This window comes from Gorilla gorilla, chromosome 19, assembly GCF_029281585.2.
Source record: "Gorilla gorilla gorilla isolate KB3781 chromosome 19, NHGRI_mGorGor1-v2.1_pri, whole genome shotgun sequence".
NCBI classification, from domain to species: Eukaryota; Metazoa; Chordata; class Mammalia; order Primates; family Hominidae; genus Gorilla; species Gorilla gorilla.
In genome coordinates this window covers 103,790,756-103,805,931 of record NC_073243.2, presented here as the reverse complement: position 1 = coordinate 103,805,931, position 15,176 = coordinate 103,790,756, and the positions used below count along the sequence as shown (strand labels likewise).

Here is a 15,176-nt window from a genome sequence, read left to right as displayed (position 1 = left end):
TACTGAAAGATTCATAACTTCACCTTCCTGATGATTTGAGAGTTGGAATTTAATCACATCCCCCAATGAGTAATAAACTTCACGCATGGAGTGTGTCTGCCATAAATTTTGATCAGCTCACCTACATGTTATTGCTAGAGGCTTGAAAAAAGATTCTCCACCAGCTCAGTACAATGCAATATTTGTTTCCATTTATAAAACCTTGGTTTATTCTATTTACCTTGTTTTCCATGAATAGAATACATTTAAATAGACTATGATTGGGGCAGTTTTAAGAGCATAATATTCTGAAAATTTTCAAGACTGTTAGAAAAGTGTGCTAGTTTTTTAATATTTCTTTTATTTTATATAGTATTTCTTCCTTATTTTACTAAGAAACATGTTTAAAAAATATGCTCAATCAACAGACATATACATGTATAGTAGTTATGGAAATTGATTTATATTCTTCCAAGAATCTCTTATGGGTTACACATGTCTTTATCTAAATTTTCAGGAACCATGTCTTCATTTTTCCTTAGTGTTTACTGTAAGGTCATTGAGGACTTACATAATGTGTATATTGTAAGGTCTGTCAACTGTGGAAGTCTAGACATTCAGCAAACTCATGGCATGTCAAATCTGGGAAAATTTCCCAAAGTGACTTCATCACCAGAAAAGTACCATCTGTAAAAGTGCAATAAAAATCAGCTCACACAAATACTACAAACCCTAGTTTATATAGCTATAAACACATTACTTATCTCACTGAAAATTATGAAAAATGACCCAGATTTCTTTGATAGTAATTTAAGCAGTATTTCTTAAATTATCTTTAAACATGTATATGAAATAAGTTAACAGAAGTATATCAACTAGTGAGATAAGAAAGTTAAAATAACATGAAAATCAGCACACATCAATCCTATTATCTTGGACCTCTGTGCAGTATATGTCATATAATGTATATGGCTATAGCTCTGAAACAAGTAAGATTTATTTTCCAAAGTCTGACATAGTGATTTCGATATGAATTGAATGGATTTAGATGTAGAAATACTGCTAAACAGCAATGGACCAATTCAGAAATCAGACCTTTCCCTTCTGTTAACACGGCGGTAATTTATTACATAAGAGACGTTAATCCTGGGGAGAAATTCTAAATACTCAGGGAATAAGTAATGGCTGGGCCGTAAATGATGAAAATGTGAATGTGTTACATGGATTCTGAATTATTCCTGGCATTCCCTGGGGAGAGAGAATAGAAGTAAGTTGCAATCAGTTGTGATACCTCTGAAAGGAGAGAGAGAAGGAAGGAGGCTGGGCAGCAGCCACCCCACTGCAGGGCCGCTCTGAGAAAGTTTGAGCTTTGTCAATGGGAGTACATGACGGAGATGACCCGGGAGAGAAACCCTGCGTCAAGCAGCAGCAGCCTGCCCTAGTAGCTTTGCTGTGCTTATGTCTGGGAGCAGCCCATGGGAGCATGGCCTCAGTGTGAGCTCAGTGGTGAGGCTGTTGGCCAGTGGTGCTCCCTGTAGCCTGTTTCTTAAAGTAAGATCTGAATGGTGCACCCCATGACCACCATAGAGAATCAGTGTGTGATTGTAACAACACATAATGTGTTATAAATTATATAAATATGCATACATGTCAAATTTTAATATGAACCCCAAGTTAACCCAACAACTAACAGATAAATTGACTACTAAGTACTAATCATCCAAGCTAAAATGAGTTTACTACTAAAAAAAAAAAACCACACCCCCCACACACATTAACACTACTCAGTTTTCTTTATTTTTTAACACTTAAAAACACTTGTCTTAAAGCAGAATTTGCAGAATTTACAGAACTAGTATAAAGGTTTTGCTTTTTTGTTTCTTTCCTTATGAATCTCTTTTTAAGCATATGATATTCTGGTTTTAAAATGGACATCTTTATTTTTTTTTCTCAAAAATTACTCTTGAACACCTTTGGGAATCAATCATTAAGTCAGTGGCCCCTCATCCAAATGTTTGATATTTCAAACAAAATCTACACATTTTGCTTTAAGCATTTGCAATTCAAATGTTCATTCTTTGTGGTATTTCTTTATGATGACATATTCTCTTGGCAAATGAAATGACCGTATGTGGCTGGAGAAAAAGAAGTTTTCAATAAAAAGGATAATCCTTCCTTTCTGTGTAATATCTTCAAGCTAAGATTGAATAATAGCAAGGGACGGCAAAAGATTTTTACAGATGCTTCCTCAAACCCTCTTAAACCTGAAATTTTATGGAAGTGGCTTTAATGGCACTAAATATTCTGCTTGTTTTTCAAATCATGTTCTTTTGAGGAATCATTCCTGACTTCCCCTTGAATTATACCACAGGAATAAAAAAGATACCAGTTTAAATAAAACTGGAAAATTCCTTTATTTAAAAGCTTTGATGAATTACGCAAAGGATAAGAAATGATTACCAAAGAGTCAGAGAGCTTGAAATCTGGGAGTCTCATACTTTTCACTTAGCACTGGTCTACACAATTTAAACGTATTCACTTTCATACAGCTCTGCCCTTCTCAGTTGGAGCCAGAAGCCTGGCAAAAGTGAGGTGGATTAGTTGCTCTAAAACAATGTTTTAATAATCCTAATATATTTCATACTGAGTAGCTAAGTTTAAAGTATACAGACTAAAGTATAGAACAATAAAACAATACTTGTGAAAACACTATTTGGATAAATGAAAGATACATGTATATATAGCCATATGCTGCATGACAGCATTTCAGTCAATGATGGACTGCCTAGACAAGCGTGGTCCCCTAAGATTATAATTGAGCTGAACAATTCTCATCACCTAGTACCACTGAAGCCATCATAGATGTGTGTACTCTATAGACTGCTGCTGCTCTGATTTAAAAAGAACTTCTGAAGGGTAATGTTTCCATCAAAGGGTTACTCCAAAATGAGCTAAATATGAGAAAATATCCACATAGTGCTGCAAATACCCAAGAAGCACCCCTAAATACTTTCATCGTGAGCAATGTATTTAAGGCCTCCCAAAACAAAATAATATTAGCATGACGTATATTTGGTTAAATGTCATAAGTATCTTAAAGCACCATCCCTTTCCAATCTCCTTTACAGAACATCACTAAGCTGACCTCTGTATTACAAGGCTAAGAATAATAATTTTTAAAGAGTGACAATTTTAGAATTTTTCACATTGGTATTTATGCAGGCACTGGTATTTCTAAATGCTGGACTCCCATATTGGAATTATTACTTTATATTCAAACCTCCTAGACCACTTATCAGTATGTATTTCAGCGACTCTAAGTCATTTGCCTTTTCTGTATTTTAGTCATAGAAAATGATGGTAAAGAAAATCTGCTTTTCATTAAAAAATGGCAATTTTAGACTAATACATTTTAATATCTGTCTACAACTGACCTTCTGTTAGAAACATTTACCGTAAATCTCCTTCATAGTATGAGATCAACATTAAGGAGAAAATATTCTCAGAAGAAAGCATTTCCTTGGCAGAAGAGAACACAGAAAGATACTCATAAACGCTTGGGTTGGTAGAGCTGTATGAACAAAAACAAAGGTTCATTTCCCAGACTCCCTACTCAACTGATTTCCATCAGGGCAGGTAGCTGCACATGTAAATTGTGCTCCCCACCTCCGAAGAGTGGTTCAGGGGTGTGGTCTGAGAAGTAGGGTTAAGGGTTCTCTCCACTTGACCAGGTAAGGAAGGTGCTAAGACAGCATGTCCATCACTTAGAAGCCATACCTGGGAAAAAAGATTCTCAGAGTTCCCTCGTCCACTTGAATATGACCTCTACATACATAGGGGCTTACAGGCACTTTGGGGACATTTCAGATGATGGATCTCTACTAAACTAAGAACATCTGGATTTCCTCATTTACTGACCACTAAAGAGTGATCAGACAGATGTTCTGAGAAATTGCCAACCTGGACCGAATCAAATTGATGATTTGTAGAGGTAGAATTAATATCTCTTTCTAACCTCCTGGGCCAATGAGAATTCCTTAGCACTATTTCTTTTCTTTTTCTTAAAGCACAAATTCAGCTTAAAATAGACACCTGGCTATTTCACTGAAATCAAAGCAAGGGAAATCCACTTAGACTATACTAGTTTCCCAGACATTTTATAAGCTTCTTGAATTTCATGTTGAACGTAAGGAAAAGTAGAACGACATTTATGACAAGCAATTTACCACAATTTATCCAGTTTTTAAATATACAGGCAAGTACACACTCACATGATTAAATTCAATAAACCTCAAAGGTTTGCAACTTTACACCCAAATGCACCTATATATGTATGTGAATATGCACACACACACACATCACACACATATGCACACCCATAAAGAAACAGATAATTTTTTAAAGTAGTACTAGTTTGAAAAATTGCAAAGTTGTTTCAGGGAATATGTAAACAAATCAAAATGTAAGAATAAACTTGGAAATGTGACACTTCTTAGGTGTGTTCCTCTGTCTAGAATTGTTCCTCCCTCTTCTAAGGCCATTGAGGCTTGTATCATCCTTAAGGCCTGAACATCTAGATGCTGGGGCCAACTTCTCTATCTCTCTTCCTGCAGTACTTTGGCCACATTAACGCTCTGTCTTGGGAATCTCCACTAGTCTCATTGACAATTATTATTTAGTTAGCCATTAATCACATGCTGTTGTCATCTATTGACACAGTCCTATTTCCTATAAACCAATTTTGCTTAATAATAATTTTGACTTCTGCTCAGTTTTCTAATGACTGATTTACCTACAATTTGCCACCCTTTGGTTATTTTTGAATTTTGTATACCTTCTTATTTGATTAATGCATTCTCTTGCCATCTTAAGAAAATTTTAATAATTAGAGTGCATTCTTCATTTTATTATTTCAGAGTTACAACATTTCAAAAAACAACTATGTATTGTTTTTCTTTGCTGTATAACAAATTACTGCAACCTCCAGGGTTTAAAACACAATATACATAATATTTTACAGTTTCCATGGGTCTGGGTATAGGCACAGGTGAGCTGGATCCACTATTCAGAGTCTTGCCAGGGTTCAGTCCAGGCATGGGTTGCATTCTCATCTGGAGGCTTAACTGGGGAAAAACCCATTTTTATCCAAGTTCATTTCAGTTGTTGGTATAAATACTTTCCATGTGGCTTTTTGCTGGCTGTCAGCTAGAGGCAGCTCTCAGGTCCTGAGATCACAGACAGTTCCTAGAGGCATTCTGCAGGTGCTTGTTGTGGGTTCCTTTTCAACACGACACTTGTCTCATCAAGCTGGCAAAGGAAGTCTTTTGTTTTAAGGGAAGGCCCAGTACCTTTTAAAAGTCCTTTTACCTGATTAAGTCAGGCCCACTGAAATAAGGTCTCCCTGATTTTGATGAACTCAAAATCAACTGATTTGGGACTTTAATTACATCTGCAAAGTCCTATGATCTTTAACATATTCTCTTGGCTAGAAGCAAATTACAAGGTCCCACTCACACTCAAGGAGTGGACTTTATACAGCCAGACTATAGGAATCATGAAGGCTATCTTATCCTTTGCTTGGAAACAATCTGCCCTCTGGCCCCAATGATTCATGTGCCTTCCAAGGGGAAAACACTTGCACTGACTAGAGACCAACATCTCATCTTCTGTCTACATTAAGTCAAGGCATGGATGAGGCTACTGGGTGAATTATTCTCCTAGAGAAAAATTCCTCCCCATCTGTGAGCTTGAGAACCTAGAGAGAGAGTGGGTGGTGGGGCCCGTATATGATAATAATCCTAAACTACTATAAACATGACCATTGCAAAAGGGGAGAATGGAAGGTAGAAAGGAATCACTAGGCTAAGGCAGCTCTGAAACCCAGTCAGGAAAATACTGGGAACTTCTTGATTGGATTTCAAGGCCTGGGAATAAATTCCCCGCGATTCTTGGCTCTGCTTTTTGTTGTTGTTGTTGTTGTTGTTTGTTTGTTTGTTTTTTGAGACAGAGTCTCGCTCTGTTGCCCAGGCTGGAGTGCAGTGGTGCAATCTCCACTCACTGCAAACTCCGCCTCCCAGGTTCGCACCATTCTCCTGCCTCAGCCTCCCGAGTAGCTGGGACCACAGGCACCCGCCACCACGCCCAGCTAATTTTTGTGTTTTTAGTAGAGACGGGGTTTCACCGTGTTAGCCAGGATGGTCTCCATCTCCTGACCTCGTGATCCGGGCTCTGCTTTTTGTGCTTTTGTTTCTACTTACTGAATCATCGATCCTTTTTATGAAACGTAGTGTGTGTGTTTCCAGCTGGTAGTTTTATCAGCATGTTCATGGTATAGCCTATATGAATGAAATTCAAAGAGACTCTTTAGAGTCAATTTTCTATCCAACCTTCTCACAATTCCATCTTAAGAAGACGTCTGGTATTAGATATACAGATGGTAAAAGTGGCTAATTCTTTAGCTACAAAAAATGCAACAAAAAGTTTATAAAGATAACATGAAAATAGGAAAAACCCTAACAGTCTCACTTACTAATAGAGATATAAAAATGCTAAATAAAATGCTAGAAAATTAATTTAGATAGTAAACAATAATATACAGTGCTGTGAAAGTTGCCAATATCAGGATTAAATTAATTTTGTCAGACCCAGATAAAATAGGGCCAGGAAGGCAAGGAGGAGAGAAGACTCATGTGTACATGTCTAAGAACAGTTCCCAAGGACTTTCCAAAAACACTACAAGAAACCCCTTCACACCCTTCGTGCATCTCCTGCTTTGACAAGGTTTATCACTAGACATTCTTCAGGACTGCAGTAATTCTGGTATGATGCTCTCAAAAGAATACTTGCCCAGTAGTAGCATCTCCACTAATAAATTCACAACAGCTCTGGCTTTGAGCCTCTAGAATCCATGAAATCTGTTTCTAAGCAGTTCATGAGAACCTCTCCCTTTTTGTTAATAAAAGCTTCTCTTTATCCTTCCCTCACTGGATGCACTGGTGGTTTGCTTTCTGTACATTCCAGATTATAATCCTTTTTTCTCATTTCCGAGTAAACTGAACATATTTGGGGATAATTTTCTCTAGTATGTTTTTTTAGCTTAACAATGTCTTAGTAGTGCTTACCTTTAGACATATGAGAAAAGTGTAACGTACTATCAAGTAAAAGGAGCAAATCTAAGATGTCCTCTACAAAGTCCATTAGAAAAAAATTCATCTACATTCCTATTTTTTAAGTAAAATAGGAGTAGAATGATATCTCCTTACTATGGTATTAAATTTCTGTCTCAAACAAACATCACAAGTATGTTATTATGGAAATACTAGCCAACATGATTAGATAAAAATGAATTATGAAGTATTAATTGGGATGGAAAGCAGTGAAATTATCAGTGTGTGCAGATGGTATTTTGATTAACTAAAATAAACAGAAGACTTTAATGCAAAACTATTGCAGAGACATGAATTGATGAGATAGGCAGCTTAAAAACACACATGGCAAAATCAAAAGCTTTGCTCTTTTTCGAGCTAGTAGATGGAGAACATGCATCTTCTGCCTGCTACACAAAATCCCACTGCAGTGACAGGTGTGTGTGTGTGTGTAATTCATAAACAGGCTGGGGAAAGTGAATGAAGTCATGATGAGGTCATGAGGGGTGGGGAAGTTTTTGAGTAAATTTTTTTAGTAATGTTGGAAAGCAAATGGGATCAGAAAAATGGGGGAATCAGGTCCAAAAACAGTACAGGTCAAGCCTCCTGCTGCCTATAAAGTAGCTCCTCTTTCTCTCCAAGCTCCAGGGAAGTACCTGCTGCCCATCATCCAAATCACAGGACATGTGTGGGCCAAGTGCAGTAAGGATAGTTAATAAAATGGTGGTAGAGGCTGGGCGTGGTGGCTCACGCCTGTAATCCCATCACTTTAGGAGGCCGAGGGGGCAGATCACCTGGTCAGGAGATCAAGACCATCCCGGCTAACACGGTGAAACCCCGTCTCTACTAAAAATACAAGAAATTAGCTGGGCGTGGTGGCGGGTGCCTGTAGTCCCAACTACTCGGGTGGCTGAGGAGGAGAATGGCGTGAACCTGGGAGACAGAGCTTGCAGTGAGCCGAGATCGCGCCACTGCACTCCAGCCTGGGCAACAGAGCGAGACTCCGTCTCAAAAAATAAATTAATTAATTAAAATAAAATAAAATAAATAAAATAAAATAAAATGGTGGTACAGTACCCGAACTACTGAATTTGTCACATGGAGGCTGGGATCATTACACATTGACTCTGTTTTTCCAACTCAAGCACAGTGTATAGAACCTAGTAGCCAAGTAATTAATGTGTTTGATTACCTAGTAATTAATGTGTTTAATTGAATCCATTAATGAAACAATCAATAATGTTAGAATGAGTGAGAGACGAATGCCATTCCCTTATCCTCCCCCAGAACATTCCCTGCACCAAGATCTTCACAGGAAAACACAAATGCTGCTTTCCCAGTAGGATCCAGCTTCCGTGAGATGCTGCCCCTTGCCCCACGAAGTATTCTCTACCCCCTTTTTCCTCCTTTGAGCTCCCTTTCTGTCTGTTCCAAAGGCTTATTAAATATTCATTCATCAAATAAACAGTGAGTCGCTGCCACATACACAGCCCTGTGCTTAGGGAATACAGCTATACATTGTAGTTATTTTCCACAAAGATTCACTTACATGAAATTTTATTTTACCGAAAATACTTCTAATTTTTTGAAGAACCTCCCTACTAACTTACATTCCCACCCAGCTGTGTAAGGATTCCCTTTTCTCCATAACCTCACCATCTGTTACACTATACTATTTGTTTTCATAATCACCATTCTAACTTGGAAAAGGTGATATCTCATTGTGGTTTTGATTTGCATTCTTCTGATGTTTACTGATGTTGAGCATTTTAAAAATATATCTCTTGGCTATTTGTATGTCTTCTTTTGAGAAATGTCTATTCAGTTCATTTGTTCATTTAAAAATCAAGTTGTTTCTTTATTATTGAATTGAGTTCCTGGTATATTTTGGATATTAGCCACTTGTCAGATGTACAGTTTGCACTTATTTTCTGTAGGTTGTTTCTTCAACCTGTTGATTGTTTCCTTTGCTATGTAGAAACTTGTTAGTTTGATGTAATTTTGTTTGTACAATGTTGCTTTTGTTACCTGTGCTTTTGAGGCCTTATCTAGAAAATCTTTGCCCATACCAATGTCATGAAGAAATTCCTCTAGGTTTTCTTCTAGAAATGTCACAGTTTTGGGTCTTACATTTAAGTCTTTAATCGATTTTGAATTGATTTTTGTATATGGTAAAATATATTATTACTTTCTTATAATAATACTCTTTCTGATCACTTTCTTCTGCGTATGGATATCCAGTTTTGTCAACATCATTTATGGAAAAGACTGTCCTTTCCCTAAAGTGTGTTCTTGCCACCTTTTTCAAAAACCAGTTGGTGGTAAATGTGTTGATTTATTTCTGGGCTCTCTATTCTGTTCCATTGGTCAATGTATCTGTTTTTAATGCCAGTACCATGCTGTTAGTGTTACTATACCTTTCTAGTCAGGTAGTCAGGTCTTGAAGTTTCTGAGGTGAGTTAGTGTGATGGCTCCAGCTGTATCCTTTTTATTCAATAATGATTTGGTTACTTGAAGTCTTTTGAGGTTTCCTAGGAATTTTAAGATTGTTTGTATTATCCAGCAATCGCTATACTGGGTATATATCCAAAGGAAATGAAATCAGTATGTTGAAGAGATATCTACACTCCTATATGTACTATTCACAATAGCCAAGATATAGAATTAACCTAAGTGTCCACCAAGGAATAAAATAATAAAAATGTAGTGAATATACACAATGAAATACTATTCACCCATAAAAAAAAGAATAAAATCCTGTCATTTCCCACAACATGGATGAACGTGGAGAACATTATATTAAGGAAAATAAGCTAGTGATACATGAATACTGCAAGGTTTGCTTATATGTGGAATCTTAAACAGTTGATCTTATAGAAGTAGAGAATACAATGGTGCCTAGCAGAGACGGGGTTGCTTGGAGGCGAGGCTGATGGAGAGATGGTCAAAGCACACGTAATAACAGATTGGAGGGATAAATTTAAAAAGATCTCTCTTACAATAAAGTGACTGTAGTTAATGATGACTTACTATATTCTTGAAAAATATGAAGAGAGTAGTTGTTTTGTGCTGTCACCGCAAAAATAATGTCAGGTAATGCATTTGTTAATTAGCTGGATTTAAGCATTGCATAATGTATACATATTTTACGTAATAAAATCATATGATGTTATCTGGCAATTTAAAATTTTAAAAACATTAAAAATAAAAGTAGTTTTAAAAAATCTCCCTTAGACTTCTTACCGATGAAACTGAAATTATAAATGTGCCGCTCCAATTATTGGTTCACTTTCAGATAAAGCAGTAACTCACTGTCCTTGACTGACTCCATTTGTGACTTTGCCAGAATTATAGAATGTAGCATTGTATAAAAAGAGCAATTAAGGAGATCAAAGACAGATGCCTCTAGAGTAAAATCTATGAAAACCTACACTGAGTTTTTAATTTTAGCAGAGTCCCACAGAGTGACTCAAAGGAGACACTTGAGGCAAACATAGGACACACTGGCCACACTACACTTGAAATATTGTACAGCTTTCATGAGGATGGTTTTGTAAGTAAACCAAAGAACAAAAGTTTATTTTAAAAATATTTGCCATTAAAAAAAAACTATGACACAGAATAGTCAATTAGATCACCACATAATCCTTAAAATTTAGTTCAAAGGAGAGGGATGTAAAAGGGCTAAAAGAGAAGTCAGGATTCAAATGGAAAATGTGAGGCAGTAGACACAAAAAAGATCCCTTTAAATTGAGAATATTTTCAATGATATATTAATATTATAACAAGCTAAAATTTCTACTCCAATATATTTGTAATAATCATAAAATACTAATAGTTATCCTTTGTTCATCATTCAAGAAAATTATTAGTCGAAATTGATTGAGCTGGCATTTATTATTGGCTTTAAACATACCTTCAGTAATTTTATTCCAACTGGAATTCCTCTGAGTCACCAAAGTTAGGCTAACAAAAATACATAGATAAATAAGTAGACATATTAGTAGATAGCTGTCAATACATAAAGTGTCTACATACCACCTGAAAATATTATATTGTTTTTCAAGTGATAACACTAAAAAAATACCAGCTTTAATGTACAAACTTGGATTTTCCAATCACCGATCTTGTGCTTTAAATGCTGTGATATGGCTTTTCTTAGGCCTAGTGACTTTATAACGTTGACCTTGACATCCCTCCTTCAAGTTACTTCAGCTCACCCAGAATAAGGCATTGATTTTGTCCTACAGATTAAAAATCAACCAGTTATAGTGAACCAATGGAATAAGATTGACTAGTTACCATAATATGTCCAACAATTTTAATTCTGACTGAAAAGGAAGAATATGGTTTGTATTCAGTTTGCCATCAACTATTTCTACTCCAGCTACTGGGAAAATTGAAATACTTACTTTACTATTTTAGGGTCTACACAAAAATAAAGCAGCCTTATGTTCATTCTATATTAGCACTGTGTTTAGTGATGCTCCTTTTCTTGGAAATAATAATTTGGCTGACAATTATTAAGTACTTATGTAATTTCCACTGTTTTAGAGCTATATGCAAAATTTCAAATTTAGTTTACATAACAACCAAGCAAATGGAGTGAGTACTATTGGCATCACTATACAAATGAAAAAATGAGGCTTTAGGTGGTGAAGGAAGCTGCAGAGAGCCACATCTGTTCAGTAGCAGAGTCAGGACATCAACTCAAGTATATGTGACCACAAAGTACCAGCTCCTATGTTTCCCAGCTACCTCCCTAAACACCTGTGTCATACTTCTCCCCAAAACATTTCCATTGTCTCCCATTGTTCTTGGGACAAAGATCCCTAAAGAGGCCCCAGACATTGCCTAATTCCTTCAGCTACCTCATCTTGAGCTTAGGGGAAGTATTTAATGCAAAAATGAACAATAATAGCATTGCATCAGAGAACTTCTGGTCCAAGACTGAACACATCTGTTTGTCTCTTCTTCTTCCTGATATTTCATTAAAGTTACAGTAACAGAGTTTCTGAAAGGCATAAACCCAAAATAATGAAGTCTAGAAGGGAGACTTCAGCAGATAATATAATTGGACAAATGTTAAGAAGATGGAAAGATGCAGAAAGACAGAAGAAGTGGTGCAGGGTATGTCTATTTCAAAAAAGTGACTCATAAACCTGTCAGAACTAATATTTCTTTTTATAACAAATTCTTGGTAATACTTCTTTTATTACATTAAAAAACGTATAAAATGGTAAGTAATGCATGGACAATTTAAAAAAAATCAGTATAATGTCTTAACTGTAACTCAAAAGAGAAAAAAAGAAGTAAGTAATTTATTATTATATTTAGCTCAATTTACAAAGTCTTGGGTACAATTCTACTGGAAGACAGTGAAGTTGTTAGAGGTTTCGTATCTACATATAATAGTGGAATTCATCAACTGCAAATATAACATTCAGACAGGTATTTTTGCCACTTATACAATGCAAAAAGGTTTGCCTTTGATATTGGTATTTTCTAAAATGGTGAAAGTCTAAATAGAACAAAGTCATCTTTCCTGTCTTTCAAAATAGATCTATTTCTTGAAAATGCAATGTATATTACTACTTTGTTTAAAATACGCTGTTGCCATAGTTCCTAAAACAAACCTTGATTATTGAAAGACATTACATCAATCTGTGTTACCCCTCAAAGTTCTGAGGGGCAAGGTTTTTAAGCTTAGAATTTTAAGGGTAGGCAAACTATCACACAAGGTAAGAATGAAAACATTTAAAGATATGTACTAATTCAGAGTAGTGCTTTCTTTCTTACAAAGCCACTTAAAGAAATACTTCAAAAAATGAAGCAATCTCTGCAAGAAAAAGAAAAGGAAATCAAGAAATGATTGATTACATGTATAAGAAAAACACAGAAATTTGCAATCTGAAAGGGGAACAGCTGATCTACAAAGCAACAAGCAGATGAGAGTCCATGGCTCACCTCTCAGGAGGCTGTACAGAAGGGAAGGGGGAAGTAGGTACTTGATAGAATGGACAGTGCTGCTGAAAGCTAGGGAGACCTTGAGTTCCAATATGAATTAATTGGTCCCATTTAAATTATAAACCTTGAAAAAAAGTTTAAATGATTACAAATGATAGATTAAAAGCATGACAAATAAAAAGATATAGAAAATTTTCTGAAAATGGTTTTTTCTTTTTTCTTTTTTTTCCTGGTAAAGAAATGATGGCTGTCACTTCAGGAAAAACCAAAGCATGTCAAACTCAAAACCCAAAAGTGTATGAAATGTAGCATCTTTTTTTTTTTTTGAGATGAAGTGTTACTCTTGTTGCCCAGGCTGGAGTGCAATGGCACAATTTTGACTAACTGCAACCTCCACCTCCCAGATTCAAGCGATTCTCCTGCCTCAGCCTCCCAAGTAGCTGAGATTACAGGTGCTTGCCATCACACCTGGCTAATTTTTTATATTTTTAGTAGAGACGAGGTTTTACCATGTTGGCCAGGCTGGTCTTGAACTCTTGACCTTCAGGTTATCCACCCACCTTAGCCTCCCAAAGTGCTGGGATTACAGGTGTGAGCCACCACACCCAGCCTGTAGTATCATTTTTAAGCAACTGCTGAAGTACAAGAAAATACTGAGTTAATTGCTTACTCATTCTTCAGATAGAAAAGAGCAAGGATTGCCCCTCTCCATGCAGAAATACTGATGCAAACTTATCTCGCTCTGCGTGGACGTGCTGGACAGTGTTTTCCAGTGTGGCCTCCAGAAAGACAGGGAAAGTTCCAGAAGTCTGCCTGTGCATGATAGCTAATTTTAATGCGTAAACTTGCTTGGGCTGTGGCACCCAGTTGTTCAGTCTGATACTAGTCTCCATGTTGTTTTGAAGGTATTTTGTAGACATGACCAATATTTAAAATCAATGTATTTAAGTAAAGGAGATTACCTTTACTTGGTGTGTTAGTTTTCATTCACACAATTGGTGGCCTAAAGAGTAAAACACTAAGATTTTCTCTAAAGGATGGATTCTGCCTCAAGACTGTAACATAGAATTCCTGCCTGATTTTCCAGTCAGTCAGTCTGATCCACAGATTTTGGACTTTCCATCCCTAAAATTGTGTGAGCCAGTTCTTTAAAATCTATCTATCTATCTATCTATCTATCTATCTATCTATCTATCTATCTATCTATCTATCATCTGTCCATCTGTCTATCATCTATCTGTCTATCTATCATCTATCTGTCCATCTATCACCTATAGATCTAATGTATCTATCTAACTATGTATATAACTATGTATCTATGTAACTACCTACCATCTATCCATCCATCTTCTCTTGGTTCTAATTCTCTGGATAAACTGGCTGATAAACTGTGTTTTCAGGAATTCTCCCAGTGATTCACCTCATCTGGGTTCAGAGAAGTGGCTTTTCCTTAGGTCCCAAGTTACTTGTGTAGAAGTCAAAGCTGTCAGTGATTAAGTCAGATGAGTCTCTACACAATCTGGATCCAAAGAGGTGGAAGCCTATATTCATAGAAATGCTTCCTAAAAGAACATGCCTGTGCCAGGAGTAGAAAGACAAAAGGAACAACTGGTCTCCCTTCCTTATCCTGTAGACCCAATTCTGTGCTTCAGGTAATTTTCCTTCCCAAGGCAGCCTTGCTTCTCCATGGCCTTCTTGCCTGACAGCTAGTGGTCCTTATTTTAATATTTGCTCTGGCAGCTCCCCTAGCCCACTCTTCACCTATCCCCTTCTAACTGTCAGTAACAATGAGTACTGACATATACTTCAAGGGTTTGCTTTTTAAAATTTCTTCTGGAAATGTGGTCAACCTGCTTCATAGTCCATTCATTTCCCCTGAAAAAAATGTGAATAACTAATATCTGAAAGAAGAGGAAAAATATTGGGGTTTTTAAAATAGTTTCTCTCTTGTTCCAACAAGTGTAGGGTATTAGTAATTTTTTTTCTAAATTTTTGAGCATCTATACAAAACAAGAAAAAATATTTGGCTTGATTATTGCATGAGTGGACTGGAATTTGCCCTTTCATATGTCATTGGGAATCAAA

General features: G+C 36.4%; 1 long non-coding RNA gene across 2 annotated transcripts; it reads right to left on the bottom strand.

Moving 5' to 3' along the window:
• Positions 1–1,915: 1,915 nt before the first annotated feature.
• On the bottom strand, positions 1,916–9,685 carry LOC109023763 (uncharacterized). 2 transcript variants are annotated; one of them, XR_008673206.2, is made up of 3 exons: positions 9,542–9,685; positions 6,237–6,314; positions 4,432–5,286 (listed from the first exon to the last, which is right to left on the bottom strand). It is a non-coding gene; the product is annotated as an uncharacterized lncRNA (long non-coding RNA). The 2 variants fall into 2 exon arrangements; XR_008673207.2 differs by having other exon boundaries at positions 1,916–6,314.
• Between the last annotated feature and the right edge of the window lie 5,491 nt (positions 9,686–15,176).